A 27,837-nucleotide genomic window follows, 5' to 3' on the forward strand; every position below is an offset into this window, starting at 1 on the left:
CATTAGTCATAGTGAATTATTTTAGAGGTGATGATTTGCATACACAAAAAAGTATTTAGCTTAATTCATTTTTACATTAAGTAGCTGACACTGTCTCTTGTCATAAGAGGCACGCTTATTCATCCCAAAACAACAAAAATCACAGCGTCTTCTATTCCAGAAGGAAGTTGAGGGAAACATTATCTTGACTGTCATAGTAATTACATTTAAATAAATAATTTAAGAGAAGAAAAAGAAAGGGGATGGCATTATCTCCAGAGAAGGGAATACATGTCACTATATAATATACACAAAGCAATGTAGGAAATACAGGAAAAATGTGAGACCCTAAAAGGAGATGAATTTAAGAGAGAATTCCAGACAGTAGTTCTGACTTTTAAAAGGTAAGTAGGAGGGATTCCTGGGTGGCTCAGTTGGTTAAGTGTCTGCCTCCAGTTCAGGTCATGATCCCAGGTCCTGGGATCAAGTGCTGCATCTGGCTCCTTGTTCAGTGGGGGGGGGGGGGGGGGGGAGGCAGGGGGAGTAGGGAGAGTCTACTTCTCCCTCTCCCTGTGTCTCCCCACAAGCTTGCGTTTGCTCTCTTGCTTGCTCACTCCCTCTCTGAAATAAATAAAATGTATTTTTAAAAAATGGTAAGTAGGACTTTACAAGTAGGGAAAAGAAAATCTTTGGAAGAAGCATTTTGGAGAAATGGAACATCCTGAAGATAAGAGCTATGAAAAAGCACAGTGTTTGCAGTGTGAGTGAGAGGCACTTCCACAACTGACTGATGCCTCAGATAGCTCCTTCATGATCACAACCCTATTGCTATGGATTTGATTATGCCCCACCTCCCAAATTCATGTGCTGATGAGGCCCTAATTTTCAAGGTGACTACATGTGGCGATAGGTTTTTTTTTTTTTTTCTAAATATTTTATTTGTTTATTTGATAGACAAAGACAGCGAGAGAAGGAATACAAGTAGGGGGAGAGGAACAGAGAGAAGCTGGCTTCCTGCCAAGCAAGGAGCCCGAGGCAGGGCTGGATCCCACCTGGGATCATGACCTGAGCCAAAGGCAGATGCTTAACAACTGAGGCACCCAGGCGACCCATGGCAATTGGATTTTTAAGATGTAACTAAGATTGAATGAGATCATAAAGTGGGGCCCTAATCTGGTAGGATTAGTGTCTGTGTAAGAAGAGAGTTCAGAGCGCCCTCTCTCTCCACAATGAGACCACCATGGGTAGGCTGCTGTCTACTAGCTACTGAAAGCAACTTCAGATTGATACCAATACCATGCCAGCACCATGACTTTGGACTTCTCACCCTCTGGTACTGTAAGAAATAAATATGTTCTTAAGCAACCCAGTCTCTGGTATTATGGGATGGCAGCTGAGGCCTACTAATATGCCCATCAAAGCTCTACCGGGTAAAGAGATATGAGAGAGAGAACTCCAATGATCCTATGTTTGGGTGGTTCAGCAAGAAACAGGCATCAAGGAAAAGGAGATAGGAGGTGTGACTGGGTCCCCAGAATATCAAATCAGTAAGGATTCTTACAGATCCCATTTTCAGCTGCTTCATTTTACAGGAAAGGAAATTAAGATGCAGGTTTGCCCAAAGTTCTATCGAAAGCTAATGACGAGGCTGTGGTAAGTGCTCAGATTTTCTCTGCATATAGAGGGACCCATTCTTCCAGAGAGGATATTGCAGTGTAGTACTGTTTTTGCTGTGAAGAATGCTATTTTATTCTATACCCATATAAAATTCTGTCCTTATTCAGTGTTCCTGATACAGCTTGATGCCTTCATTCAAGCAGTTGATTAATTACCAAGAACTATCAAACTCTGCAGTGATATCCCCTAGGCAAAGGCTGCCTTTCTGCCTGAAGTGCCAATCTTGGTGAAGGTCTGAGACACCCCATGTTTTCTGACATTCTCAGCTGTGTAGACCCTCTGCCTGGGGCTGATTCGGTGGGAAGAGGGTTGAGTTTAACAAACAAGATGCTGCTTCCCCACCAGCAGGCCTGCTGTTGCTGTTGTGTGCAATCCTCCAAAGGCAAGAGCCTCCATATGCTCACCTACCACCGCCTCGGCATAGTATTAAACGCACGAACAAGTGAATGGGAGGAGCAGGAGCAAGACCATCTAAAGAACAGGGCAGGCACTAAGCCTCACTGGGCAACAGAGAAAGGCAAGTGCTCTACCTTTTTATAAAAGACTGGAACACCTGGGCCCGCATGCTACCAACACAAGGACTGAGCTTCTGTTTCCATTACGCCCTAAGCAATGCCAAAAGCAGTCCAAAACACAGCTTTGCAATCCAATCCAAATATCACTTTGTGAATATCAAACTCATGAAGACTTGAAATTAGTAATAAGGATACCATCCAATGGTGGCACGTGTATAAGAAGGTGCATTCAACTGACACATTTATGAACACATCCAACTTTGCCCCTAGAATTTGCACCCTTTGGAAACATTTATAAAGGGCCTTAAAAATGCCTATATCCTTTAGTTGGTAATTAAAAAAAAAAAAAATGTTAGGGATCTGGACATATAGGAACAAACCTGGAGGAAACAAAGATCTATTTATCAAATGAGAGTCATGAAAATGTGCTGTATGTCCTGAGCAGACATGAAGATTACAACTGTTATCTTTCTTTATGCTCCATCGTATTTGTGCCAAGGCTAAGCTACATGTGGGCTGTTCTAAGCCAGTGATGGAGGACGGTGGGGTTACTAAGGAATTATGTGAGATGAACTCCTTCAAGGACTGATTTTAGCTTGAGGACTTCCCAGTGGCTTGGCTAAAAGCTTTTCTTTTTTTTTTTAATTTTTAAAATTTAGTTTAATTGAATTTTTTAAAGATTTTATTTATTGATTTATTTGATAGAGAGAGATCACAAGTAGGCAGAGAGGCAGGCGGGGGTTGAGGGGGAAGCGGGCTCCCCACTGAGCAGAGAGCCTGATGCAGGGCTTGATCCCAGGACCCTGAGGTTATGATCTGAGCTGAGGGCAGAAGCTTAACCTACTGAGCCACTCAGGCGCCCCGAGGCTAAAACTTTTTTTTAAAACTGTGAGGCAGTCTGAGATTTTTCCTGACACCATTACTCTCCGGTCTCTCCTTACAGGAGTCAGATCTGCATTTTATTCTGAAGAGTCTACCCACCTTCTCCAACTCCCACCCCCAATCAATCTGTTGAAAGTCTAATCCTGTCCTGTTGCCCATTTCTCAGGAACCCAAACTAGTACATTTAAGAATACTCAAGAGCCAGTTTAAGACGGTGATGTACGGAGATCCAGCACTCACCTCCTCCCACAGACACACTAAATCTACAGCTACATGTGGAATAATTTCCTCCTAAAAAAAAAATCTTAAAAAAAAAAAAAAAAAAAAAAAACCAACAGTGGAACAACTCCTTCACATCCGGGAAATGAGAATTAAACAAAAAACAAAAAACAAAAAACATTGAAGCAGGTAGGAAATGTAGAGACACACTCTACCCAAACACTCCCTTATCCTGCAAGGTGACTCATAATTGGAAGAGAACTCAAAACCTGGACCTTCTGCCCCAGGAGCAAAGGGTTCATACTCCAACATCAGACACCCTAACTTTTATACCTTCATCTGAGAGATGAGCCCCCAAAATATCTAGCTCTAAAGACTAGCAGGGCTGGCATCCAGGAGACCTGCAGGGCTAAAATCTGTATTAGCAAACAATGACTCAAGCAAGTCACTGAGAAATGACTCTCAAAGGGCTCTTGCAGACTCGCCGGCTCCAGGGCCCAGAGCAAAAGCAGTCCTTGACAGGCTCCCAGACTTTATATGAAATAGGCTCAGTGCTACTTTTAAAGAACCAGACTGAGAGGTGGGGTGTGACGGGAATTTCTCCAGGGACCGAGTCTGGTAGACACTGTCCCTCAGTCTTGCTTGGGCGGCAGATGCCATCTTTGATTCCCCCCCCCACCCCCACCACAGTGCGCTCCCCCTTTACACTCTAGAGGCCAAATGCTGTATTCACACTTTCTCTCAGCCTTGCTGAAGCCAGAGGGTATCACCTTTTTCTTTTCTTTGATCTTTTTAATCTTTATTTTTTCTTTTTATTTCTTTTTTCAGCGGCTGCCATCTTTACACTGTCCCTCTGCCTCGCTCCCACTCACCAGTATCTCCCAAATGGGAGCTTCTATGCACACAACTGATGACCTACAGACCAGGTTTCACACCTTAATGCTGGACTGTGATGGCCAGGGGGGCCCGAGTTCCTGGGCCCCACAGAACTGTAACAATCAGGGAGACAGTTCCTGGCAGACTACCACTCCTGGGGCACTGCACAAATAAGCAGACCCCCAGTTGCACACCCCCAGATGTTCTGAGGAAGAGACCTGTTCGCTCATCCAGGAGCTGTGGTCTGAGGTTCTGGCTCTGGTTTGGCACCCTTCAAAGGGCCCACAGAGCTGCTCACTGGGAACAGAGGCTGGTGGACACAGTTTTTATGCTCCTCTCTCCTCACCCCTGCTCACTGATAATATGCATATCCGGCATTTTACTGCAAAAGTGGTAATACCTGTAATTTAAGTTAAATAATCATAGCAGTATGTCTCAAAATAAGTTGTATAAGATATACTTACTGCTTGTTATTTGACCTAAAATAAGTGGAAATGTTCATAACACCTAAAAAGTTGAGGAAATGTGAAAAACATCATTGAATAAGTTTATTTAGTCTGTGAGAGGTTGTTGAGAGTCCTAAAATAATGTGCATCTTGAATCACTAAAAAGGGGATTTGACATACATTGATAATGGAACATTTCTTTTTTTTTTTTTAAAGATTTATTTATTTATTTATTTATTGGACAGAGAGATCACAAGTAGACAGAGAGGCAGGCAGAGAGAGAGTGAGAAAGAGAGAGAGAGAGAGAGAGAGAGAGAAGCAGACTCCCTGCTGAGCAGAGAGCCCGACGCGGGACTCGATCCCAGGACCCCGAGATCATGACCTGAGCCGAAGGCAGCAGCTTAACCCACTGAGCCACCCAGGTGCCCCGATAATGGAACATTTCTTAAAATATTCAGTCCACAATTTAATCAAAATCTGTATTAACTACTTAATATGAGTCCAGGCATGTCCTAGGTTTTTGTATTCCATGAAACATACTTTACAAAACAATGTTAAAGAAACATTTCATAAAAGCCAACATTCTTTTTATGTCTAATAAGTATGTCATATTTACAGTAACAAATTCACTTTTTCATGTGTACGTAAGCACTTACACATCAATTTATCAGTTTTATCCTTCTTCTCCTCATATTTTCCTCTCCTGATAATCCAACCAAGTTCCTTGGATGTAGTAAGAACTTGTTAAATATTTCCTTCCATTTCCTTCCATGGAGTGACCTAATTTTCATTCCTAACAGGTCTGATTTGTCATTGTAAAACCGACATTACAAAATAATAAAGTGATCCAGGAGCCACAGCATTCTTAGGAGACGCGATACCCCTTCCAACCCTTCATGTAGTTTCTTACTTACCTGGTGATTGGTAAAAGCACAGACTGCCAAGTTGCGGGGAGCTCAAGAGTCTTCTGCTGGCATTGCACAATAAGTCTCACAAAAGCTTTAAATATGTACCTGGTGTTAATAAAGACATACATGATTTAAATAAAGCCCATAGTTTACATAGATATATCAGAAAATCCACGCAGTAGCGGATCATGAAATATTTGCTTTGGCAAGTCAGAATTACAAATGGTAATCCATGAAAAGCAAGGGCACGCTAAAGTGGTACTCTATGAATGCAACTTCCATATTGACTTTCAATACCTATTCATTTTGGCTTCCTTTCTTTATACATCTATCATTTATACTGTTTACATAACTGAACCGAGACGCACTCTAGAAAGCACAGATTAACATTGCCTCTGTTACCCAGATCGCTGTACCTTTAACCCATTTAAAACTTGAATGTGTGAAAATAAATTCAACAGCACCAAACACTTTCCTATTAAAGGGATTTAATTACTGCAGCAATATGGTATTTATTTGTCCCAGTAACCATTAGGAGATAATAGATATTTCTTTTGCTAACATAGCATGAACACACTGAATAAATGGCATTTAGAAAGTAATTAACATCATTTCCACACTTAATGTCTTTTCACATATCATGAATATCACGCCTCTTGATCTGCCCTCATGATGTGTGACATCCTTATTTTATAACAGACGTACCACTGCTTCACAACTATCTTCTGTTATCACACTTTTACAGTTCAAATTATTCATATCACAAATGCAGAGGCATGAGATAGGGCTATAGAAAAAACTATTTATGACAGTATACCATGGAGGTTATAAATCAATCCCATCACATTTTTATTTAAGACCCAGGAATGCCATTGTGGCCGGGAATCAGATTAATTTACCCCTCAATTTTGATATTTATTTTTAAACAAACAATATCACCATTACGAAAAACTAGTCATTTCTCAATTTCATATCCAATTTCACATGTTGCTGTCTTGTTCCTTTTAAATAATTTACAAGAATTCTATTTTCTTCTAATAACAGAACCTGCAATTTTCCCTGTTTGATAAAATCATTCAATATTAACCATTTTTGGCCAGGGATCTTTTAATTACCTTCTGTTCTTTTAATAATTTATTTTCTAATTGAATCTTTTGGTCATAGCTGAAACAGAAACTGAACTTGCCTTGCTCTACAAATTCCTAATAATCTATAAACAGTTGGCCAAAGCTCTACTCATGGAAGTTCTATTTCAATTGCCACATTGGTTTTCTGTATTACACATATGTGTTTCTTCACTCATTTAGAAACTGTGGGCAACTACTCTGAATCTGTTGGTGGTAGGTGCCTGATACAATGTAGTAAACAAAACACACCAGCTTCCTACCCTCTTGAGGCTTATATTTAGGAGATATAAAAATATAATTATAATTTGGAATAAATTCACAGGAAAAAAAAAAATCAGAGCATGAAAAGAAACAAGTGTGGCCTGTTTAGATTAAAGCGGTAAGGTGCAACTTCTCCAAGCTGGTAACATCCCAAAGAGAACAGTGTAAATGCCTGGGGTCAAAAAGAGTGTGTTGTCTTCAGAGTGTGAAGGAGCCCAGTGTGCTCTGAGAGCTGTGAATAAGGAACACAGAGGCAAGAAATTAAGCTGAAGAGGGAGCAGAGGCCAGAACACAAGGATCTTACAAGGTCCACCATAGTTTAAAGGAATTATGCAGGAGCCTTTGTTTTCCAACCCTCTGAATTATGTTCTGTCCCTTGCTGCTTTACCATTGTTACTCCTGGGCTAAGTGCTATTTGTGAATGAATTCTAACCAGCATTCTATCCGTGTGAACACTATGATTTGGAGATAAGAATGTTATTACAATAGGGGGTAATCTTGTGGGATACTTGACGCTCTGTCCTTCATGTTAACCCAGGGTATGTCAGAAACACTGTAGCTATAGCATAGCCACTTCTCTTTCCACTTAAAAAGAAAATGATAATATTTGCCTTGGAAAAATGTTTATTAATGTAGTAATTTAACATTTAAGAATCTTATACTTTGGTATCTACACACGCATTCATGTACATATGTATAATTCTTATGTGGGGAATAGACAGACATGTTGGTATAAATAGGTTGCCGTGAAGATAAATTAAGATTATCTTAATTTAAGATTACATATGTATCTTTATACATATCTTTTTGTATCTTTATTTGTATCTTATTCGTCTCTTACATAAGGCAGTAAATTCGTTTTATTTCTCCTTCAGCCATACAAAAATGGATTATATCAAATTAGTATCAAGTCTCACAAGTAACATTCTTTTATGCATAGGAGATTTTTATACCAGCCTTGTAGAACAACCATTTTTTCCTTGACTATCATCTAAGGCAATGGTTCTCAACTTTGGCTGCTCAAGAGAACCACCTGGAGTGCTTTTAAAATTCCTATGACCAGGCCTCTCCTGAGATCAATCAAATCATAATCTTAAGGGAAGGGACTCCGATATGTCTATTTTGAAAGCTCCCCAGGTGCTTTCAGTGGGCAGACAAGGTTGAGAACCCCTGTTCCAGGGTACTTGGTATGGTGATGCAGGGTTATCCCTAAAAAAAAAAAATGCATAGACGCGGCTTTTCAAAAAATGTATTTTCCTTTAGAAATCCTACTCTGCTTTCAAATCCCAAAAGAACTGGCTGCTGTGTTGTGTAACCTTCCTATTTGAGATAGCCTTTACTAGTTAATGTACTCTGTGCAAACCTTTATTATAGCCTTTATAGAAATAGTCATCTGTAATGGAAGGGAAAAATGAAATACTGCATTCCTTCTTCTAGAAGGTAAGTTCCTTGAAGGCAGGGAGGTAGATGGCTGGGTGGATAGATGGATGGAGGATGTACGGATATAAAATCAGTACAAGCAAATGTCAAGTCTGACATTCTCTGGGAACTAAGTGGAATTTGAATATAGTAAACATATAAATCCATACATGTTCTTAAAATGATAATGAAAAAACTTCATCTCTTAAACATAATGGTGCTCAATAAATGTTTGACGATAATTTTTATGCCATCAGTAGAGTTTGAAACATTTTGTTGCATATTAAACCCTAGGAATTATAACATATTCGTTGTTTCGGAATAATGGTCAGGACAGGCAAAACAGGCTTCATAATATAATCATAATTATACAATGGAATATTACCCAGTCAAAAAAGAATGAAATCTTGATATTTGAAATGACATGGTTTGAGCTAGAGAGTATCATGCTAAGCGAAATAGGTCAGTCAGAGAAAGACAAATACCATATGATTTCACTCATAGGTGGAATTTAAGAAACAAATGAGCAAAGGGGAAAAAAAAGAAAGAGGGCGGGAAACCAAGAAAGAGACTCTTAACTATAGAGAACACACTGTTGGTTACCATTGGGGAGGGGGAAGGGAGGACTAGGTGATGGGAATTAAGGCATGCATTAGTCATGAGGAGCACTGGCTGTTGTATGGGAAGTGCTGAATCCCTATATAGGACACAGGAAACTAATGTAACACTGTACATTAACTACCTAATTCAAAGAAAAACTTTAAAAAAGAGAGGCTGGAGGGATGTCTGGGTGGCTCAGTCAGTTGAGTGTCTGCCTTCGGCTCAGGTCATGATCTTGGGGTTCTCGGATGGAGTACCCCATTGGGCTCCTTGCTCAGTGGGGAGTCTACTTCTCCCTCTGCTTGTGCTCTCTCTCTCACAAATAAAAAAATAATAATAAAATCTTTAAAAAAAAAACAAAACAGAGACTGGAGAAAGTAAGGGTGACTTTTTAAGAGAAATGGTGTGTGTAGTTTAACCAGGAAATATAGACTCCAGTTTGGAGTCTGACAAACACTTTCTGGTGATTTTCTCTTTCTGCATCTCAGTTTCCTCCTCTATGTTTATGCTTTTATAAGACTTGTAACTGAAGTCCTAAAATAATATTTTCTATATCTTAGAAAACTTTATTAGTATTGTTTTTGTGCAACTGTATTTGGGTGACAACAGCTGAAAGTCAATGACCAAACCTCCTTCCCCAGGTATTTTGTCATTGATGACTCCGAAAAAAGGCGAGAAAGACTGTGCATTGAAGTTTGTACCCGGAAGCAAAGACACAGAGGAGGCAGGTGGAAAATGCCAATAGCAACACCCTTAAAGAATTCCATTCACCCTGTCAGCACTGTGAAGACTTCAGTATTCTGAAGATCTAGAAATATCACTAAGATTTAAAAGAAAAGAAGTTGCAAAGGCATCATGAATCTACATGCATGGATCTGTTATTATTATTATTTTTTAACAAATAGTTTATATGCAGTGGTACCTGCCTACTGAGCACTTGTTATTTGGCTACTTCAACTGAGAGACTAAATTTTTAATTTCATGTAATTTTAATTCAATTAAGATATCTACACATAGCTAGTCCTGCGGTATTGGGGAATGCAGGATTAGATTCTAGCCTCCCTAGGAACTCCTCTGGGGATGGAGAGATCACTGCAGAGGAAACACTCACTCCATTGTTGGACACCTGGAGTCATCTTCCTTGCTTTGAAAGCCAAAATGTGTCTTCTCATAGTTACCTCAAATTACTTTTAACATTATCCTCTGGAACCACATAAAAAAAGCCATTACTTCTTTGATGTTACAGCCCTCCAAATTCATTTCTTAATCTAGCATTTTATTCTACAGTACAAGTAGTCTCTTTTTCATCAAACCTTGCTCTAGATCTATGCTCTGGTCTAGTCTAGTAGATTCCAGCTTCTAACCAGGTGGATGTGGATTGAAAACCCAGTTGATCCATTTGCTTAAAATACATTCTTGGAAACTGAAACCCCTTTTGTACAATAGAGATAATATTTATAACTATCTCACATTTTATTAAGGAATAATAAATATACCATCATACTGACTGGTATGTAGCAGGTAGGGGAATTTTAGCTCTGTCCTACTTATAGTAGTTTCTATTTCTATCTCACTGGCTTCTAACCCTCTTAAAGTCTGATATACAAGTTTGAATTCACTGTTCTCTATGTACTTTTATAAGAATTTGACCATAGGCATAAATGATAACTTTCTAAATATTTGACCTCATACATCGACATTATTTTAGGGAAAGTATTTGACTGTTCTTTTCCCAGTGAAAGAGACAAAGGGAATTGCCTTGGTCACAAGTTTGTTTCTAAACTTTCACTGAGAAAAGCCATCACAGGATTTATTGAAGTCATCTTGTCTAACGCTTTCTTGAGTTACTTGTTGTTCCTGGCTGCAATAATTTGTTATCTACAGGATTCCCAATGTTACTGTGGGGGAAAGAAAGCCATTTTCTATCAATACACCACAGACAGCTTATTCACTTGCCCCCCAGAAATTGTTCATTACTTTTAAGAGGAGAGAATGGCTGACAAATGGTTAGGTTTCCACAGATGGTCTTTTAAAACTACGAACTGCTCCACCTCGACATAAAACTACACATCAAAAAAGGGAACAATGGAATTCTTTTGAAGTGAAGGACAAGCATGTACTTTAAGCAACATATGTGAAAACACTCCTAAGTTTCATCATGTTCAGCAGGTAGAGATAGGTACACTGATGATCAGTTGATAGCTAGGCAGACCATCATAGTATTTACGTGAGGAGGTATGGTATACTCCCCAAAACAATGCTTGAGTTTTCTAATTTATACAAATAGAAACCGGGGGACGTGTGTGCCAATGGCTAAGGAAGATGTGGGCCTATAATGGAAAGAAAATAAAGATATTTTTCTCTACCAAATTACCTTTGCACTTTTGTGCAAAATTAACTGAGCAAATATTTATGACTCTGTATCTGGACACTAGTATGTGCCATGGATCTATCTTGACACTAATACCACCTCTTGTTCACTCTTGTCACTTTATACCATACCTCCAACTGAAGAACTAGTAAGGCCCCCAAATTTGTTGTTCTTATTTGAATTTGGGCTCCAGAGTCGAGGTTATTTGCACTTCTGTATGAAATTTAGAAACAGCTTTTCATTTTCTTCAAAAACACTACTGGGGTTTTGACTGAAAGTGTGCTGACTCTGCAGTTAGTTTAAGGACAATTGACATATTATTAATATTGAGTCTTCTGATCTGTGAATATGGTATCTTGTATTGAGTTGCTTTTTTCTCTCTCAAAAATGTTCTGTAGCGTTCAATGTACTAGAACTGCATGTGATTTGTCAGTTTTATTGCTGAACATTTCATATATTTAATGTGACTGCAAAGGCAAATGTTATTTTAAATGACTGATATTCTTTTACCAGTATAAGGACATACAGAAATACAGTTGATTTTTGTATATTTATCTTATAGACTACAATGCTGCTAACATTCACTAATTAGTCCTAGAATTTGCTTTTTATAGATTCCTTTGAATTTTCTCCTTAGATAATTATGCTGTCTGCTAATAAAAACATGTATATTTCTTCCTTTCTAGTCTTTAAGATTTTTATTTTTTTTATCTTATTCTACTGACTGGAATCTGAGTACAGTGTTAAATACAAGTGGTGAGAATGTTCAATCTTGCTCTGTTGCTGTTCTTAGAACCAAAGCATTCAGTCCTTCACTATTAAAGTATGAAGTTATCTGCAGGTAGTTTTTAGAATGTGCTTCATCTGGTTCAAGAGATTCCTTATTATTCCTAGTTTATTGAAATGTTGTCAGAAATAGATGTTAGATTTTGTCAAATGTTTTTCTGCATCAGTTGAGGTGACTATATGATTTAATTTTTGTCTCCATTATTGACTTATTAGCTATATTTCTGCTTCATTTTATTTTACTGTTTGGCTTGGGGCTTAGAATATATATATATATATATATAATCTAGTTCTAACTTTTAGTACAAGTACACCATTTCATATCCAGTATAAGGACTTCATATCCAGTGTAAGGACAAGAATATATCCAATTCTCTGCTGTCCCTCTTAAGCTTTATACTACTGTTGTCAAACATATTAGGACATAATATGTTATAAACACCATGCAATATTACTACTAGTTTTGCTTTAAAGAGTCAATTATCCTTTAAATAAACTTAAATAGTGAAAAAAATTTTTAAAGCTTAAATGATAAGAAAAAGTCTCATTATTTACCCACATAGTTCTCATCTCTTACATTCTTCATTTATTGTGTATATCCAGATTACCATCTGATATCACATCTGTCTACCTGAAGGATATGGTATACTTTATCTTTCTCTTGCAGAGTAGGGCTGCTTGTAATAATTTTTTTCTAGGTCTGAAATGTCTTAGTTTATCTTAATTTCTTAAATGTATTTTCACAGGCTATAGAATTTTAGGGTGGTAGGGGTGTGTGTGTGTGTGTGTGTGTGTTTGTTTTCCTTCAGGACTACAAAAATGTCATTCCTTTTTTTTTTTTTTTTTTTTTTTTTACCTGCACTGTTTCTAGCAAGCAGTGTGCTATTATTCTTCTCTTTGTTTCTCTCTAGGTATTGTGTCTCTTTTCTCTGGTTTTCCCTTTATGTGTTTACCTGTTTGAAGCAATATGGTCACAATGTGCATTTGTGTGGTTCTCTTCATGTTTCATATTTCATTGATTACCTTTAAACTGTGGATTTATAGTTTTGATCAAATCTCAAATTTTTTCAGCCACTAGTTCTGCACTTTTTAAAATGTTTTTCTGCCATTTCCTCTTCTCCAGTAATACCAAGTGTACAAACAGTACAACATGTGAGGTTGTCCCACAGCTCACTGATCCTCTCAGCTCATTTAGATAATTTCTAGTCCTATGTCTTTAATTTCAGTAATATTTTTCCTGCAATGTCTAATCTGCCCTTAAGCCATTCCTTGTATTTTCAATTCAGATATTTTAATTTTCACCTTTAGAAGTTTTGTGTCATTTTATATCTGTCTATCTATCTATCTATTTCCTCTATCTTCTTAAACATATGAAATATAGTTATGTTAAATGGTTTCACATCTTTTTCTGTGAAATATATCATCTGTCATTTCTGGGTCAGTTGTAATTAAATTTTCTCCTCATCATGAGTTACAGTTTCTTTACAATTTCTTGATACTTTCTTGATATTTTTAAAGCCTGGAAATTTTCACTGGATTCCAAACACTATATATTTTACTTTGCGATATGGTAGATATCACTGTATTTCTAAAAATAGAAAAAAAATTGTCTGGGATGCAGTTAAGATAAGGGAAACTGCACAGCTATATACAGAAGAATGAAAATGGACCATTCTCTTACACCATACACAAAGATAAACTTTGAATGAATGACCTCAATGTGAGACAGGAATCCATCAAAATCGTAAAGAAGAACATGGCAGTAACCTATTTCACATCAGCCACGGCAACTTCTTTCAAGACACATCTCCAAAGGCAAGGGAAACAAAAGCAAAAATAAACTCTTGGGACTTCATCAAGATAAAAAGCTTTTGCACAGGAAAAAAAACAGTCAACAAAACAAAGAGACAACCCACAAAATGGGAGAAGATATTTGCAAATGACACTATAGACAAAGGGCTGATGTACAAGATCTATAAAGGACTTCTCAAACTCAAAACCCAAAAAGCAGATAATCAAGTCAAAAAATGAGCAGAAGACATCAGCAGACACTTCTTCAAAGACCACATACAAATGGTTAACAGACACATGAAAAAGTATTCATCATGATTAGCCATCAGGGAAATTCAAATCAAAACCACAATGAGATTCCACTTTATACCAGTTAGAATGGCAAAAATTGACAAGTCAAGGAACAACAAATGTTGGAGAAGCTGTGGAGATAGGGGAACGCTCTTACACTGCTGATAGGAATGCAAATTAGTGTAGCCACTTTGGAAAACAGCATGGAGGTTCCTCGAAATATTAAAATGAAAGCTACCCTATGATCCAACAATTGCACTACTGGGTATTTACCCCAAAGATACAGATATACTGAAAAGAAGGGCCATATGCACCCCAATGTCCATAGCAGCAATGTCTACAATAGCCAAAATGTGGAGAGAGCCAAAAAGCCCTTCAACAGATGAATGGATAAAGAAAATGTGGTCGATATACACAATGGAATATTACTCAGCCACCATTAAGGATGAATACCCAACTTCTGCATCAACATCGATGGGATGGAAGGATATCACGCTGAGTGAAATAAGTCAAACAGAGAAAGTCAATTATCATATGGTTTCACTTATTTGAGGAACACAGGAATAGCATGGAGGGCATTAGGAGAAGGGAAAAATGAAGGGGGAGAAATTGGATTGGGAGACGAACCACGAGAGACTGTGGACACTGGAAAACAAATGGAGGGGTTTAGAAGGGAGGGGTGTGGGGGGATGGGTGAACCTGATGATGGATATTAAAGAGGGCAGAGATTGCTTAGACTACTCTGTGTTACATGCAAACAATGAGTCAAGGAACATTAGTGAAAAACTAATGATATACTGTATGGTGACTAACATAACACAATTTAAAAAAAAAGATACAGGGAAACTGTTGTATCCTATAAGGTGCTGATTTTAAACTTTGTTGGGATTACAAAATCATTTGTTCTAGAATTAATTTGCTTTATTAACTGAGTCAAAACCCTTCTGAGTATGTTTCCAATACACCACACTTATAAGGGATTCCACTCTGTCTTGTAGGAATAGGAGATATTTCTATCTTTGTGTGAGCTTCAAGGATATTTTCTTCTAATACTTTCATGTTATTCTTTCCATGGTCTTGCACAATTTCTACACAGGCATTCATTGCTCACTATTTGGTAAGACTTGAGGGAGATATTATCTGTAAATATTCACCATTCTCTCTAAGTGTAGCTATTTCTTCTCTGGTATTTTCTGTGTATTCTGGTCATCTTGGCCTCCCTAGCTTTTCTGCTTCATTTCTTCATGTTAGGGATTTCTCTGCGTTCTCCCTGGATTCTCCTCTGAGACACAGCCTAGATAGTCATCTCAGTTAGTAAACTGAAGCAATTGTAAGACTCAGTTTGTTTGTCTTCCAATACTCAATGAACATGACATTGTTCTTCATTGCCCCCCCTTTTTTTGAGGAATAACTTTTAACTTATGTTTAATATTAAGCCAAAGTCCAGCCTGCAGATACATTCAGCAATATTTGGGGATCCCTCTCTTTCAGATATTAAAAGATGAGACTAATAGTTTCAAAGGGAATATTTAATTAAAAGATATTATATATTTCCAAATAGCTTATTGATTTCCAAGCCCATGAGCTATTCCTACATATCCGTATGACATTTAATATTATTACTATTACATTATGAATTATTTTTCAACTTCACAGGGGCATAATTGACAAAAATATAAACATTTAATATATAGAACATGATATTTTTATATAGTTATACATTGCACAGTGATCAGCATCATCAATCTAATTAGCATAACCATCATCTCTAATCTTATGTAATTGTTTTATGTTCTTTAGTTTTATCTAAATATATGTAATCTGGTTGCTTTTTACTTGGGATATAGTAAATTGGATTCGTATTACTCCAACTTGTTCAGAAGAGAAGTACTTATAGTTTTTATAGAAAGAACAAAGAAAGGACGATGGTTCAAACCAACACCTAGGTGTTACCTGAAAAAAAAAATTCAGTCTATTTCAATAAAACAATCTAAATAAAGACTTAAAGAATCTGAAGAAATACCAGGGGGAAAAAATGGCTGCACACAATACCTTATATTTCATTATGACATAAATAGAAATAAATGAAAATTAGAGAGATTATTTAAAAAGATATTAGGCAATAGTAGCCCATGACAAGGGAGCTGACAAATCTCAGGAAAGATTAGAAATAAAAGGGGGAAAAAAAGCACTGGAAATTAGAGCTAACTTAGAAGGATCATGAATGTATAAAAAGCACAGAGAATCTCATACAGAAAATAGAAAATGGAAATAAGAAAAATGAAAATTACTAATGGAAATGTAAAAGGGATAAAAAGAATTTGCAAACATGGATATAGAAGGAAAGCAAAAACAACCAAGCATGAGGAAAAGAAAACAATGGAACACAGAGACACATAGACACAATGACATTACATGCAATTCAAGAAAACTTTCCCAAATGAAGATGTGAACTTTCAAACTGAAAGGGCAAACGGGAAAACTGACACATTATGGTTGATTGTAAGACATATTGTACTAGAATTATTAAACTTTGAAGAAAGGGAATATCTTTTGTTCAACCAAGCTGAAAGTTCAAATCACTTCAAGAAGAAAGTTAACACTGACATCAGATTATTTTTTAAATATCACTTTATTTCAGGAAAAGTCAGTGTACATATTTAAGGTATTGAAGGAATGATAATATAAAGCAAGGGTTTTTATATCCAGCCAAACTGATTTCCAAGAATAAAGATTATAGGAAAAATGTCATAAACATGGAAACATTCAAAGAGTGTTGTTTCTGTGAATCATTCTTAATCTAATAATACATCCTAAAAAGTAGTTGGAGAAACTTCAGCCAATAGTAATATAAGAAGCTTCAACATACAGGCAGGTGGCTGGGGTATTTTACCATGTGAAAATGCGTAACACTGTGGTGTGTCTGGGTGGCACAGTCAGTTAAGTGTTCAACTCTTTGTTTCAGCTCAGTTTGTGATCTCATGCTTGCAAGATGGCACCTCACCTCAGGCTCCAGACTCAGGGTGAAATTCTCTCTTCCTCTCCCTCTGCCCCTCCCTCCCACTCATGTACTCTCTCTCTCTTTTTCTCTCTCACCAAAAAAAAAAAAAAAAAAAAAAAAAAAAGCACAAGAGAAGAGTCAAGATGGTGGAGGAGTAGCAGACTAACATGTTATCTCAGGTCACAGGAGTTCAGCTAGATGGTTATCATACCATTCCAACATTCCAAACACCTACAAACTCAACAGGGGATCAAAGAGAAGAAGAGTAGCAATTCTAGAAACAGTTGACCACTTTCTGAATGGTAGAATGTGCAGAGAAGTGAATCTGAAGGGAAAGGAAGATAGATGGCGAGGGGGAAAGGCTGGCCCCCAGCAAGTGGTGGCACACAGGATCTGAACTTTTAGAAGTCTCCTCATGGAGGGATATCTCTCCAGAGGTTAAGCGGGGGTGGAACCCTCACAGGGACAGTGTGGTCTTGGGTCCAGTGGGGTCACAGAAGGATCGGGGTGTCTGAGTGTAGCAGAGCTTGCAGGTATCAGAGCGGGTAAGCTGACTACAGAGAAGGAGCCAAGGAGTGAGCTCTCAGCATGGGCTTACCTTAAACCATGATCTGCGGCACAGTTGGGCCACTGCTTTTTGAGCAGGGACACCACAAGTGGCAGATCTGGGGAGACCCACCTTCCTCCATAGGAAAAGCCACGTGGGAGGAATCTTCTGAGTTTGGGGACTCCAAACAGGGCCATGCGCCAGAGACTGAAACATTTGGTCACAGGCCAGGTGAGCTCAGAGCATGGCCAGAGACCAGGGAGAAGGAAGTGATTAAGCGCTTTTCTCCGAGGGTACACAGAGGAGTGGGACCCTGAGCTCTCGGCTCCTCCAGGCCACAGATTGGGAGGCTGCCATTTTCATTCCTGTGCTCCAGAGCATTATGGAAAGCATTCAGGGAACGAAAGATCCAGAGAGCAAATCCAAGCAGATTACTTAGCCTGGCCCCTGGCAAGGGCAGTGTAATTCTGCCTCAGGCAAAGGCATTTGAAAATCTCTACAACAGGTCCCTCTCCAGAAGATCAGCAAGAACATCCAGCCAAGACCATGCTCACTGATCAAGGAGTACAGCGGAAATCCAGAGCTAGGAGAAAGCAGAGCATGGAATTCATGGCTTTCTCCCCATGATTCTCTAGTCTTGCAAAGTTAATTAAATTTATTTAATTTTATTTCTTTCTTATTCTTATTTTTTTTAACTTTTCCTTTTGTCTCTTTTAATGTTTTTTTAGTTTATCTTAACAATACCTTTCTAAAAAATTTTTAAAACCTTCATTATCATATTGATATTTTATCCTTTGTTGTATAGAACTTTATTTTTTGTATACATATAGGGTTTTTTCTTTTAAAAAAATTTTGGGTTACAATTTACAATTTTTTCTAATAGATCAAAATATACCCTAAATCTACCACAGGGCTTTGTTCTAGTCTTCAGCCTGAGCAAATTCTCTCCACTTTCTTTTTCTTTCTTTTCCGACCAACTTATCTTACCAATTCCCTTTTTAGAATTTTTTTAAAATTTTTCATCTTTACAGTCAGTCATATTCCATCCCTTCATCATGTTTACCCTTATTTTTGTATATATATAAATTTTTCTCTCTTTTAAAATTTTGGGAGGTAGTTTCTTCTAAGACACCAAAATATACCCAAGATCGAGTGGGTGGCTCTGTTCTATTCACCAGTCATATATATGTATATCTATATATTTAATTTCTTTTTATTCCCTTTCTTCTCCCCCTGATTTGGGGTCTCCTCTGATTTGGTTAGCATACATTTTTCTGGGGTCTTTGCCACCCTTTCAGTATTTTATTCTTTTGTTCATGTATTCTTATCTGGATAAAATGACAAGGTAGAAACACACACACACACACAAAACAAGAGGCAGTACTGAAGGCTAGGGACCTGATCAATATGGACATTGGTAATATGTCAGATTTAGAGTTCAGAATGATGATTCTGAAGGTGCTAGTTGGGCTCAAAAAAGGCATGGAAGATATTAGAGAAATGCTGTCTGGAGAAATAAAAGCCTTTTCTGGAGAAATAAAAGAACTAAAATCTAACCAAGCTGAGCTATTAATGAGGTGCAAAAAAAAAAAAAAAATAGAGGCTCTTACTACTAGGATAAATGAAGCAGAAGAGAGAATTAGTGATATAGAAGACCAAATGATGGAGAATAAAGAAGCTGAGCAAAAGAGAGACAAACAACTACTGGACCATGAGGGGATAATTTGAGAGATAAGTGATACCATAAGATGAAACAATATTGGAATAACTGGGATTCCAGAAGAAAAAGAAAGAGAGAGGGGGAGCAGAAGGTATATTGGAGTGAATTACAGCAGAGAATTTCCCTAATATGGCAAAGGGAACAAGCATCACATCCAGGAGGCATAGAGAACCCCCCTCAAAATCAGTAAGACTATGTCCACACCCCATTATCTAATAGTAAAACTTACAAGTCGACAAAGATAAAATCCTGAAAGCATCTTGGGACAAGAAGTCTGTAACATACAGTGGTAAAAATATTAGATTGGCAGCAGACTTATCCATAGATACCTGGCAGGCCAGAAAGAACTGGAATGATATATTCAGAGCACTAAATGAGAAAAATATGCAGCCAAAAATATTCTATCCCCCTAGGCTATCACTGAACATAGAAGGAGAGATAAAAAGCTTCCAGGACAAACAAAAACTGAAGGAATTTGTAAACATCAAACCAGGAAATATTGAAAGGGGTGCTCTAAGCAAAGAGAAAGCCTAAAAGTAGTAGACCAGAAAGGAACAGAGACAATACACAGTAACAGTCACCTTACAAGCAATACAATGGCACTAATTTCATATCTCTCCATAGTTACCTTGAATGTAAATGGGCTAAATGCCCCAATCAAAAGACAAAGGGTGTCAGAATGGATAAAAAACAAGACCCATCAACACGCTATCTACAATAAACCCATTTTAGACCCAAAGATACCTCCAGCTGGAAAGTGAGGGGGTGAAAAACAATTTATCATGCTAATGGACATCAAAAGAAAGCTGATGTGGCAACCCTTACATCAGATAAATTAGATTTTAAGCCAAAGACTATAATAAGAGATGAGGAAAGACACTGTATCATACTCAAAGAGTCTAACAAGAAGATCTAACAATTTTAAATATCTATGCCCCTAACATGAGAGCAGCCAACTACATAAACCAATTAATAACAAAATCAAAGAAACACATTGACAATAATACAATAATAGTAGGGGACTTTAACACCCCCCTAACTTAAATGGACAGATCATCTAAGCAAAAGATCAACAAGGAAATAAAGGCCTTAAATGACGCACTGGACCAATGGACATCACAGATATATTCAGAACATTCCATCCAAAAGCAAAAGAATACACATTCTTCTTCAGTGCACACGGAACATTCTTCAGAATAGATCACATCCTGGGTCACAAATCAGGTCTCAACTGGTACCAAAAGACTGGGATCATCACCTGCATATTTTCAGACCACAGTGCTCTGAAGCTAGGACTTTAACAAAATCAACATCAAAAGGTCTATTAATGAGTATAATTTTTAAAAAATGGAGGCTCTTACTGCTAGAATAAATGAAGCTGAAGAGAAAATTAGTGATACAGAACACCAAATGACAGAGAATAAAGAAGCTGAGAAAAAAACAGATAAACAACTACTGAATTTGAAAGATAAGTGATACCATAAGATGACACAATGGAATAATTGGGATCCTGGAAGAAAAAGAAAGAGAGGGGCAGAAGGTATATTGGAGCAAATTATAGCACAGAACTTCCCTAATTTGGGAAAAGGAACAAGCATCATAATCTACAAGGCACAGAGAATCTCCCCCCAAATCAATAAAAATAGGTCAGTACCACGTCATCTAATAGTAAAACATACAAGTCTCAGAGAAAAAAGAAAAAATCCTGAAAGCAGTTTGGGACAAGAGATCTGTAACCTACAATGGCAGAAATATTAGATGGGCAGCAGACCTATCCAGAGAGAGCTGGCAGGTCAGAAAGGACTGGCATCATATATTCAGAGCACTAAATGAGAAAAATATGCAGTGCCAGCCTTTGGATCAGGTCATGATCCCAGGATCCTGGGATCAAGTCCACATCAGGTTCCCTGCTCCATGGAGGGCCTGCCTCTCCCTCTCCCTCTGCCTGCTGCTCTACCTACTGTGCTTTCTCTCCATCTCTCTGTCAAATAAATAAATAAAATCTTAAAAAAAAGAATACTATATCCAGCTAGGCTGTTGTTGAAAATAAACGAGAAATAAAAAGCTTCCAGGACAAACAAAAACTGAAAGAATTTGTAAACACCAAACTAGCCCTGTAGGAAATTTTGAAAGAGATCCTCTAAGCAAGGAGAAAGCCTAAAAGTAGTAGACCAGAAAGGAACAGAGGCAGTAACAGTAACAGTAACAGTACAGTACAGTAACAGTCACCTTACAGGCAATACAATGGCACTAAATTCATATCTTCAATAGTTACCCTGCATGTAAATGGATTAATTGCTCCATTCAAAAGACACAAGGCATCAGACTGGATAAAAACACAAGACCTATTGATATGCTGTCTGCAACAGATTCATTATAGACCGAAAGACACCTCCAGCTTGAAAGTGAGGGGATGGAAAACAATTTACTATGCTAATGAATGTCAAAAGAAAGCTGGGGTGGCAATCCTTATATCAGATAAATTAGATTTTAAGCCAAGGACTATAATAAGTGATGAGGAAGGACACTATATCGTACTTAAAGGATCCAACAAGAAGATCTAACAATTTAAAATATATATTCCCCTATTAACCAAATAATAGCAAAAATCAAAGAAATACATTGAAAACAATACAATAATAGTAGGGGATTTTAACACCCCCCTCACTTAAATGGACAAATCATCGAAGCGAAAGATCAACAAGGAAATAAAGGCCTTAAATGACGCACTGGACCAGATGGACTTCACAGATATATTCAGAACATTTCATCTCAAAGTAACAGAATACATATTCTTTTCCAGTGTATATGGAACATTCTCCAGAACAGATCACATGCTTTGTCAGAAATCAGGTCTCAACCAGTAATAAAAGATTGGGATGATTCCCTGCATATTTTCAGACCACAATGCTTTGAAACTCGAACTCAATCACAAGAGGAAAGTTGGAAATAATGCAAACGCTAAAGACAGTCTTACTAAAGAATGGATGGGTCAACCAGGAAATTAAAGAATAACTGAAAAAATTCATTTAGGTCTCAAGTACACAGCCTAACCCTACATCTAAAGGAGCTGGAGAAAGAACAACAAAGAAAGCCTAAGCCCAGCAGGAGAAGAAAAATTATAAAAATTAAAGCATAAATCAATGAAATAGAAACCAAAAGAACAGTACAATAGATCAATGAAACTAGGAGCTGGTTCTTTGAAAGAATTAATATGACTGATAAATCCATGGCCAGACTTATCAAAAAGAAAAGCAAAAGGACCCAAATAAATAAAATCATGAAAAAAAGAGGAGAGATCACAACCAATACCAAAGAAATACAATTATAAGAACATATTATGAGTAACTCTATGCCAGCAAATTTGACAATCTGGAAGAAACTGATGCATTCCTAGAGACATATAAACTACCAAAACTGCATCAGGAAGAAATAGAAAACCTGCACAGACCCATAACCAGTAAGGAGATTGAAGCAGTCATCAATAATCTCCCAACAAACAAGAATCCAAGGCCAGACGGCTTCCCAGGGGAATTATATTAAACAATTAAAGAAGAATTAATACCTATTCTCTTGAAACTGTTCCAAAAAATAGAAATGGAAGGAAAACTTCCAAACTCATTTAATGAGGCCAGGATTAACCTTGATCCCAAAACCAGACAAAGACCCCCACAAAAAGAGAATTACAGACCAATATTCTTGATGAACACAGATGTGAGACTTCTCACCAAAATACTCGCCAAAAGGATCCAACAGTACATTAAAAGGATTACTGACCACAACCAAGTGGGATTTATTCCAGGGTTGCAAGGTTTGTTCAACATCCACAAATCAATCAATGTGATACAATACATTAATAAAAGAAAGAACAAGAACCATATGATACTCTCAATAGAGGCTGAAAAAGTATTTGACAAAGTAAAGCATCCTTTCTTGATCAAAACTCTTCAAAGCGTAGGGACAGAGGGGACATACCTCAATATCATCAAAGCCATCTACAAAAAACCCACAGCAAATATCATTCTCAATGGAGAAAAGCTAAGAGCTTTACCCCTAAGTTCAGGAACATAGCAGGGATATCCACTATCACCACTGCTATTCAACATATGCTATTCAACATAGTACTAGAAGTCCTAGCCTCAGCAATCAGACAACAAAAAGAAATTAAATGCATCCAAATCAGCAAAGAATTCAAACTATCACTCTTTGCAAATTATATGATACTTTATGTGGAAAACCCAAAAGACTCCACTCCAAATCTGCTCGAACTTGTATAGGAATTCAGTAAAGTGTCAGGATATAAAATAAATGCACAGAAGTCAGTTGCATTTGTATACACCAATGACAAGACAAAAGAAAGGGAAATTAAGGGATTGATCCCATTGAAAATTGAACCCCAAACCATAAGATACCTAGAAATAAACCTAACCACAGAGGCAAAGAATCTGTACTCAGAAAACTATACTGTACTCATGAAAGAAACTGAGGAAGACACAAAGAAATGGCAAAATATTCCATGCTCATGGATTAGAAGAACAAATATTGTGAAAATGTCTATGGTCTATGGTCCATAGGTCTATGGTCTATGTCTATGTCTGTGAAAATGTCTAAAGCAATCTATATGTTTAATGCAATCCCTATCAAAATACCATTCATTTTTTTCAAAGAAATGGAACAAATTATCCTAAAATTTATATCAAGCCAGAAAAGATCTCGAATAGCTAGAGGAATGTTGCAAAAGAAAGCCAAAGTTGGTGGCATCACAATTCCGGACTTCAAGCTCTATTCCGAAGCTGTCATCATCAACATCATCATCTATTACAAAGCTGTCATCATGTACTGGCACAAAAACAGACACAAAGATCAATGGAACAGAACAGACAGCCCAGAAACAGACCCTCAACTCTATGGTCAACTAATCTTTGACAGAGCCAGAAAGAATGTCCAATGGAAAAAAGACAGTCTCTACAACAAATGGTGTTGGGAAAATTGGACAGCCACATGCAGAAAAATGAAACTGAACCATTTCTTACACCACACACAAAAATAGACTCAAAATGAATAAAAGACCTCAATGTGAGACAGGTATCCATCAAAATCCTTGAGGAGAACACAAGCAGCAACCTTTTCGTCCTCAGCAACTTTTTCTTACAAACATCACCAAAGGCAAGGGAAGCAAGGGCAAAAATGAACTATCGGGACTTCATTAACATCAAAAGCTTCTGCACAGCAAAGGAAACTGTCAACAAATCCAAAAGACAACTGACAGAATGGGAGAAGATATTTGCAAAGGACATATCAGATAAAGGGCTAGTATCCAAAATCTATAAAGAACTTATCAAACTCCATGCCCAAAGATCAAATAATCAAGATATGGGTAGAGGACATTAACAGACATTTCTGCAAAGAAGATATCCAGATGGCCAACAGACACATAAAAAAGTGCTCCACATCACTCGGCATCAGGGAAATACAAATCAAAACCACAATGCAAAACCACCTCACACCCCTCAGAATGGCTAAAATTAACAAGTCAGGAAATGACAGATGTTGGTGAGGATGTGGAGAAAGGGGAACCCCCTCTTACACTCTTGGTAGGAATGCAAGCTGGTGCAACCACTCTGGAAAACAGTATGAAGGTTCCTCAAAAAGTTGAAAGCAGAGCTACCCTATGACCCAGGAATCACACTACTAGGTATTTACCCTAAAGATACAAAAGTAGTGATCCAAAGGGGCACGTGCACCCGAATGTTTATAGTAGCAATGTCCATAATAGCCAGACAATGCAAAGAACCTAGATGTCCACCAACAAATGAATGGATAATGAAGATGTGGTATATATATACAATGGAATAATATGAAGGCATAAAAAGAAATGAAATCACAATTTGCAACAATGTGGATGGAACTAGAGGGTATTCTGTTAAGCAAAATAAGTCAATCAGAGAAAAACAATTATATGATCTCCCTTATATGAGGAATTTGAGAGTCAAAGTCAGGTGTTTGGGGGTAGGGAAGGAAAAAATGAAACATGATGGGATTGGGAGGGAGATAAACCATAAGAGACTCTTAATCTCACAAAACAAACTGAGGGTTGCCAGGGGGAGGGTGTATGGAGATTGGTTGGGTTATGGACATTGGGGGAGGGTATGTACTATGGTGAATGCTGTGAAGTGCGTAAGCCCAATGATTCACAGACCTGTACCCCTGCGACCAATAATATATTATATGTTAATTTAAAAAATGCACAAGACTAAACAATGGTCAAACAGTAAGAAGGGAAGTTCTGTGTTTAAGCCCATATTTGTGGAACAGAGCTGTTTTAGATAAGTCTGCAATTGAACTGTCATTTAAAAGAGACTCTTCCATCAATTTAGAAAATGAAATACAATGTAAAGATTGACATAAGAGTGGAAGTTATTGAAATACATACTAAAGGAGATTCAACTCGGTCCATTTGATAGGAAATGGCTACCAAGGAAAATATTTTTACCCTGACTGCCAAAGAAAGAGTAAGACAAATGCAGACAAAATACATGAGGGAACGCATTCCTGGCAGAAGATACAATGACTGCAAAAACTTGAAAAATAGTATGTGGCATCTTCCAAAGAATGAGAGCATGTATAGAATGTAAAGGGGAGAGTGATATGGGATCTTAGTGAAGAGAGAGATGGTAGCCAAGTCTATGGGAGTCTTAAAGGCAAAATTAGGGAACACGTGGTTTCTCTTCAGAACAATGCAAAAATATATAAGGGCTTTAGGCAGGAGTTCTATTTTAATAATTATGAATATAGACATATATTGAAGTGAGCAAGTTGGACAGGACAACATTTTAGATAGGAAGCCCAACTGGAAGGATGCTGCAGAAATCCACGCAGGAGATCAAGAAACACGGATCAGGTCAATTTAGCAAAAAACTTAAGTTTGAATCACAAATGAGTGTGAGCACTTTAAAGCACTGAGGCTTTCCCTGAGGTTCAGAATGGCTGAAAAACAAAGATAGCTGACCATTCCTTTAGCCCCTGTGATTTTTATCAAGACTAAATATGCAATGGTCCTAAGATGTCTGAAGAATCAAACAAAGATTCAATTCTATTGAATTATCTAATTACTATTACCTAATTTACTCCTCCAAACTGGATATACTCAATCATGCCATTGCTTAAATTAAATATTTGTTTTTTTCTGAACTATAAGAATTCTTCTTATACCTCCAGATTTAGATCCTTGAATCTTTATAGAATAAACAAAAAAATCACACAGATCTAGTTCAGTAAACTCTTTGTGTGAAAATTTGATTTATAGGAACATCTGCTCTTCTGGCTATTATATCCTAGTGCCTGGTACATTTTCTTGCACATAATATATGCTCAATAAAAATTTACTGAATTAATTGGTCAATACATAAAGGTAGATTATATAAAAATGAGCAGTAAAAATCTAGTATCATTACATAATATGATAACCATTCATGGTCAGTTTTACTGCATTAGTTTTCTATTTCATCTGTAACACTTTACTCCAAGTTAGTGACTTAGAACAACACAAATTTAGGTCAGGACCCCAGAATGGGTCTCACTGACTAAAATAAAGGTTGTGTTTTCCTGGAAGTTTTAGGAGAGAATGTGTTTCCTGCTTTTTCAGGCTGTTGGCAGACTTCAATTCCTTACAGCCATGAGACTGAGACAACCTTTTCCTTCCTGTCAGCTGACTGTTTGCAACTGGTAGAAGCCATCACATCTCTTAGCTCCTTTCTGACATCTTCAAAACCAGCAACAGTGGGTCAAGTCACATTTATGTCTAACCCTTCTTCTGCCCTCAACTATCTCTTTGATCACAACCAGCGAAGTCTTTTAGCTTTAAACTACTCACCTGATTAAATTTAGTCAATCATGATAATCAGAGATAATTTCCACATCTCAAGGTCCATAACCTTAATCATATCTTCAGAGTCCTTTGACCAGGATAATATATGCAGAGGTGTTAAGATTTAAAGGAATAAACATCTTTGAGAGCCATTATTCCTTCTACTATATATATCTATAAAAATTCATTAATTTCCACCCATAATTAAATTTGATACATTTACTCAGCAAAACCCACAAAACTCTACTTCCCTCTAGCACTGAAACAAAATAACTCCTTTATTAAAAGATGGGTTTAGGTAGCAGCTTTCATTAAAGAATATATATATATTTTTTTTAAAAAAGCTTTTATTTATTAATTTGACAGAGAGAAATCACAAGTAGAGGGAGAGGCAGCCAGAGAGAGAGAGATAGGGAAGCAGGCTCCCTGCTGAGCAGAGAGCCTGATGTGGGACTCGATCCCAGGACCCTGAGATCATGACCTGAGCCGAAGGCAGCGGCTTAACCCACTGAGCCACCCAGGCGCCCCAAGAATATATAATTTCTATTTTTAAA

The 27,837-nt window shown here is 37.5% G+C and overlaps 1 long non-coding RNA gene across 1 annotated transcript in view; it reads right to left on the reverse strand.

Annotated features, from left to right (window-relative positions):
• Nucleotides 1-27,837, reverse strand: part of LOC309852281 — a 260,224-nt gene that overhangs the window by 16,079 nt on the left and 216,308 nt on the right. The window contains exon 3 of the long non-coding RNA XR_014305155.1: nt 5,509-5,607. This is a non-coding gene — a long non-coding RNA (uncharacterized lncRNA). The remainder of the gene's footprint in view (nt 1-5,508; nt 5,608-27,837) is intronic.

Source organism: Mustela nivalis (genome assembly GCF_964662115.1).
Source record: "Mustela nivalis genome assembly, chromosome: 18".
Classification (NCBI taxonomy): domain Eukaryota; kingdom Metazoa; phylum Chordata; class Mammalia; order Carnivora; family Mustelidae; genus Mustela; species Mustela nivalis.